This window comes from Macrobrachium nipponense, chromosome 24 (genome assembly GCF_015104395.2).
Source record: "Macrobrachium nipponense isolate FS-2020 chromosome 24, ASM1510439v2, whole genome shotgun sequence".
In the NCBI taxonomy this organism is placed as follows: domain Eukaryota; kingdom Metazoa; phylum Arthropoda; class Malacostraca; order Decapoda; family Palaemonidae; genus Macrobrachium; species Macrobrachium nipponense.
This window is the reverse complement of record NC_061091.1, coordinates 49,323,179-49,329,544: the sequence shown is the minus strand read 5'-3', so window position 1 is coordinate 49,329,544 and position 6,366 is coordinate 49,323,179.

Here is a 6,366-nt window from a genome sequence, read left to right as displayed (position 1 = left end):
CGTGTCCGTCCTTACGGAACGCCCAATTCATTAATGTCCGTGTACGAGGATCAGTGATCTTTCGGACCATCCTAAGGGAACGCTCCCCAAAGTGCCGGCAATACCAGCACTACTAGTGCTGCCCAAGGAACGCCTCCTCATAAGTGCCGCGCACCTGTACAGACGTACAGGTAGCCCTATACCTGCGTGTCCGTCCTACGGAACGCTCATTCATTATAGAGTATCCACCATTTTGGATCACTGAACCAAGGAACGCCTCCTCATAAGTGCCATGCACCTGTATTGGACCTACAGGTAGCCCATTCCAGCGTCTCCCAACTTAGGAACGCCCTTAAGTGTGACGTACGCCGTACACTCCATTTGATTTTTTCACCTCTTTAGAAGGTGCCAATCCAGAAGTGCCACCAACTTACGGGACACTTCCCAAGTGCCACAGAGCACCCAGTCTTCTCAGACTTTTTCTCTACCACGTCGCAGAACACCTTTCCAAGTGAGTGCCACTTTCCACAGTAGGCACTCCTATTCCATTCCGTACCCTTCCTGGCCATTATTTTCATTTTCATCAGAGCCTCTACTGCAGCCTAAGGGAAATGTCTTCCCCTGCTTCCCGCGACTTCTTTGCCGTAGAGCTCGAGAGGCTCCGAGTCCTCATAACTCTGGGCAAGGAGGCTAGTTACACTGGACCAGCACTAGACCAGTGGATAAAGGCGCAGCAGGCTGCTGCGCGCCAGCAGGGAAAGGAAGAAAGAGAAGCAGAGAGGATAGCCAGAGAAGCAGAGAGAAAGGAAAGAGAAGAAGAGAGAAAGCATGAGCTAGCTCTCCTAGATGACGCAATCTCTCTGCTAGCTTCTAAGCCCCAGACCATGAGCTGGACTCCCGGTAAGAGGTGGTTGCGGAGGTTCTGCACCACTTGTTGTGTGCGTGGGCATGCTGTGGATTCCGACCAGTGCCCAAGTCGGTCTCTACCTTGGGAGGAGAGCTTCCAGGGTGAACTTCTCCAAGGCTACCATGTAGCCCTGCCTGATGAACAGTCTCCTACGGCCTATCAGTGGGTACAAGTCATGGCCGACACCGAAGCCCAGGTCTCCCTTATTTCCAGAAAGGCATTGCCTAGGGGTGCCAAAATCCAGACAAACGAAGAAATTCAGTTTGAATGGATTGACGGTAACCTCTATTCTGTTCCTTCGGTCCTTCTGAATGTAAAAATGCCCTTTCTGGACCAGGAGACCAGGGAAACCACATTGTGCCGCCTGGGCGTAGTTGACCAATTTCATGATGTTTATCAGGTGATATTGGGCCGAGATCTACTAAAGCCGTATCTCCCCTGGACGCAGCTCCCACTACCAGATGCACCGGACACCTGCAGCATGCCAGATAACCACACCTCAATTTTAGGTTCAGAGGCTAGTGCCTCCGCCTGATGTCCCGACATCCTGTCTATTTGCGAACCTGGCCCTGACCCAGTGTCAGAGCCCGAAGTTTCTTCCGCACCATCTCAGCCTCTTACCACTTTACCGCCTACCTCCTCCCCTTTGGAAGAGGTAAGCCCACCAGTTGACCCCGGACTTGTTTCCGAGGGTGATCCAACAGAGGACTCTTCACCTGTGCCAGAGCACACTGCCAGCCTTGATGACTCCACAGATTCGCAACCTGTGGGGCCATCTCAGCCTTACCATCCAGTGCCACGGAAGAGGTTCTGGAACACGTTCTGCCGAGACTGTGGCCGCAAGGGTCACATGTCTGCCAACTACGGAGGGTGCGCGAACCACAATATTCCGGCCATCGCAATGGCCGTCACCAATCCTTCTTCACTAGGACCCCCAGCTAAGGGCCCTATAACAGTCGCTCCCCTCCAAAGCCATTATCCGCCAAGCCACGTCAGAGCCTACGACGACTCTGGCGCTCAAATCTCCCTAATACGGGAAGATCGAATCCCCCGAGGGGCTAACGTCGATAGACGTCATTTAATAACCATTGAAGGTATCAACCATATTAAGCTGATCCTTCCGACCGTCCAATTGAGGGTCACTAGACCTCACTTCTCCAAAGAATGTACTCTTGCAGTTGCAAGCTACATCCCAGGAGGTTACGACCTCCTCCTAGGGCAAGACATGAAGTCTCCCTCACAATTCAAAAAGCCTAGGGGTCCTAACCCCATGTCAATTCACTCCAAAGCAAGGAGGCACCGAAATTCTACTTCCTCTAGGAAGTACATCCACCAACAGTCTCCCCCGTTACCAAGGAGGGAGATTGACCATTCACAGTTCCGTTGCAAGACCTGTAACGTAATAGGGCACTCCACAAATTGGCCTAGGTGCCCTAGCAAGTTATGTGCAGCGGACACTGTCCAAGTCCCACAAGGCTTAGCCTTCCAAAAGAGACAGGACCCTCTGTCTCCCATAACCAAGGGCACGCTGAGAGGTATTGCACCTCCAGTACCCGCCACAGGTCCAGTCGACCTCAACTCTCTGCCAGTACCACTTGGCAGCACTGAGCAGTGCCAAGTTCCGTCCAGCCTGGACGTAGAGCCACCACCAAACTTGACTTCTGCGCCTGGCCCCGAGCTAGTGCCGGCAGACCTTACCTTTGTACCTCCTCTGGAAAACCAGGAACTGCCCGACCAGGAGTCAGCCTGGAGTTTTCCCCTCACGACGGCTGTCGCAGCAGCCGGAGTGAGGGCCTCCCCTGCAGTAGGTTCCACCCCTACGACGGTTGCTGCAGATACCGAAGTAGGGTGTTCTCCTGCAATCCCTCAGGCTACCACTGCCTCTGCTCCTGCCGGCGTTTCTGGCCTTTCCCCAGAGTCGGTGCCTCCGTCTACTCCAAGGACTGGTATAGCCAGGTCCTGGAGGAATAAGAAGAAGAAGAAGAAGGGACGTCATTAACATACTAACCCAAGAGCCACATGCTCTCCTTGACACCTGTGCCCGAGGTACAGTGTCGCATTCAATTGCAGAGTGATCCTGGCACCTACCCAGAGAAGGTAGCCAGCCCGATCCCTGCCAGTAGCCCTAACCCTCTAACCCCTAGCCATTGTAATACTAACCCTCATTTAAATATAATTACCTCATTGCATTTCCCTCCTGGTCAACTAACAACTCATCATCCCCACGCATCATTACCTCTCATTATGTATTCTAACAATTCCGTCGCTGAACTACTGCTGTGCGTACCACACTCTGGAATGATTGCGTCTCCATTTAACTGTATTGAGTAGGTTAGGCTAATGATTTAGTACCAGGGCATTACGTTAGTAGAAAGTAGAATCTTCAAGTAACCTTATCTAGGGGTAGAGTAGACTGTCGTCACAGACAACCCGTAGTTATTACTTAGGCTAGATTACATCACTACATTAAGTTAGTACACTTAGCATCTTTGCCTATAAGTTAGGTAGGCCATTGTAGTCAGCCGTATCGCTGCTCAAAAAACTTCAAGTTAGAGTAGGAGAACTGGGTAGTCGAGGCGATCAACTTATTTTAGCCAAGACCTTCACTACGCCCGAAGGGGAGTGAATGCCTTCTTAACAGGGGAGCTGCTACGTCTATAGAACGCCTGTCGCCTTCCCAGCAGAGTTTTAGTTATATTTAATTATAAAAGTAGCAGCCATGCCTTCTCCTGAAGCGACTGTTGTTGGGAGAGTGGGTATGTCGTAGGAATGATATTTCCGGTCTGACGGAAGCTTAGGGTAAGAGAGGCAAGTACAAGAGTAGCTAGGCTTCGAGATGGATTTTAGGGACTTCTACAATAAGACCTATTTTCCTTCCCAATTTGCTGGCGTTGTGTTTACCACCTTTCAGGCAATGCTCGAGGCGGTCTTTGGAAGCCCCGTGATTCGAAAACAACCAGTATCGATCTCAGTCGGCTGCGAGACGTGATCTCGGACAGAGGTCAAATTGCCAGCCTCCCAAAATTAGGCCTACCCACAACGTACTGGTGGACACGAACCCCAGACCTGAACAGAGGTCAGGCCGCATTCTTCTACAAGGATACACAGAATATTGCATAAAGGTACGTCTGAAAGTGTAAACTTCAACCCAGCACCTTTTACTACCATACGACTCTTGCTAAATTCATTTTCAATTCTCATTTTTACCCCTTCTACATCAAAGCCCTTTGTCCTCATCGGGCCACGTGCTCCCCTTTGTGACTTGTTAAAGACCAAGTTTTCGTGCATACCTCAGTGAACCATTCGAGTTTACCTTCCCCAATGTTAGAGAATTAATCAGCCTTAATCAAAGCAAGAAGTCATTGTTCCTTTTATCTCGTTTAATCTGGGATTCTTTTCCAGATTCCATGAGTCACGTGTCATGTCTCTGCCCGCAAGTGTTGCATTACCCCAAGTGCATGAAAACAGCTATAACAGCTCAATGGAGCCATCATTTACCTTTTCTCCAGCCCAGCACGGGCCTTTTAGTAAATAAATAGTTGTTAAGTAACGAGCTGAGTTTTCTGGCGACCTTCCCTCTAAAGAAATTAATAATAACTTTCAGCTTACGGTAAGTTACAGCAATTCCCTCTTGAAATCCCTAAATTACTTCCGTTTACGTATCTAGCCTCTCTCAAGGCTGCTATATACGTAACAATATATATATATATATATATATATATATATATATATAATATATATATCTATACATATATATATATCTATATATATATAATATATATATCATATATTATAATATATATATATATATATATAATATATATATATATATATATGTGTGTGTGTGTGTGTGTGTGTGTGTGTGTGTGTGTGTGTGTGTGTACTTAAGTTGAGTCATTACTAGTGACATCAGGAAATAAACAAAACAATAGTCACCACTACATTCAGACTTGAACTGGTGAGTCGTCAATAAAAGCTAATTAAAAAATTAAAAAATTAAAAATCTCCACAACACAAGCTGATTCATAGACCTATACAGGAAATTCACCAGCAGCGCATAGACCAACCCCTTTATAGTACAACACGCTCACTACAGCTTCCTGGATAATTTAGTCTCTCCTTTCTATCATCTTTGCAAATCCATCGTCCATTTCTTCGTATGCCTGACCTATTTACGTTAAACGAAAACCAGACAAGAAATAATGGATGGAAACTAGAACTGAAGAGATACTACACATCCCTTTGTGGGAACTTCTTTACATACAAGATATGTGACACATGAGATGAACTGCCACCAGCAGTTGTAAACAGCAACAGTGTGGAAGGGTTTAAAAGAAAGCTAAACAAAATCATTAGGACACTGTGAATGAACAGTAAAACCTGCTTCTAGAGATAAGTGAGCACACGATGTCTCCTCGGATGGACTAACAAGTCTTTGAGACAACCTAATCCTTGTAACTCTTCTCCTCTCTCTCAACACTTCCGAATTACGTATTCTTTTCCCCAACAGTAATCCCTCCTTACGACATGGCCAAACCGTTTCAAAATACACTGATTCATCCTTTGCCTAAGCTAATCCTTTCACTCCCTCCAACGTATCTCTTCTTTGTGCTTCTCATACCGCAAATACTGCATTAGCATTTCGCCTTGTTAGTCTGCAACTTCTTTCGCTCAACACATTAAAACTTCACGTTTCCCCTCCAGTCCTTTGCGCATCTTCTGCTACTTTACTTGCTTCATCCATAATACTGTGACGCACCCCTTCTATGCTGCTACCATCGTCCAGTACACACGCGCACACACGCACACACACGCACACACACACACACACACATATATATATATATATATATATATATATTCACAGATGTACTAATTTATTTATTTGCTTTTGTATACCTTATGATAGTATATGCTCGAGGTCACCAGAACAATAACGTATATAGTATATGCAGATGTACCACAGGGGAAAATGAAACAGGGTTAAAAATCATGACCTTTTTGTCTTAAGTATACTAAGACATCTTCAAGAGTCCTCTTGAAGACATCTTGTAAAAACTAAAGACGAAAATGTCAAGGTTTGTACCTTGTTTCATTTTCCCTGTTGTACACACACACACACTTATGTATGTATATATATATATATATATATATATATATATATATATATATATATATATATATATATATATATATGGCAGAGAGAGAGAGAGAAACCCTCACTATCCTTACCGCCGTGCGACGCAAAGAGCCTCTGAGAGAATCTGCAATTCGCATCTTTCTTGTGCTTTACCTTCCACAAATCTCCACCCGCACTTCCATCCTCGCATACATCCAAGTAAGTGTGGTCCTTCCCAAGGCCAATCTTCCAACTCCTCCTGTGCTCAGCTGACGCTATCACGTTCTCTTCTCCGCACGGAACTTCCCTCATTTCCCTTACGGTATCATTTCCCACTTTATCCTGTCGTCAGAGACCTAAT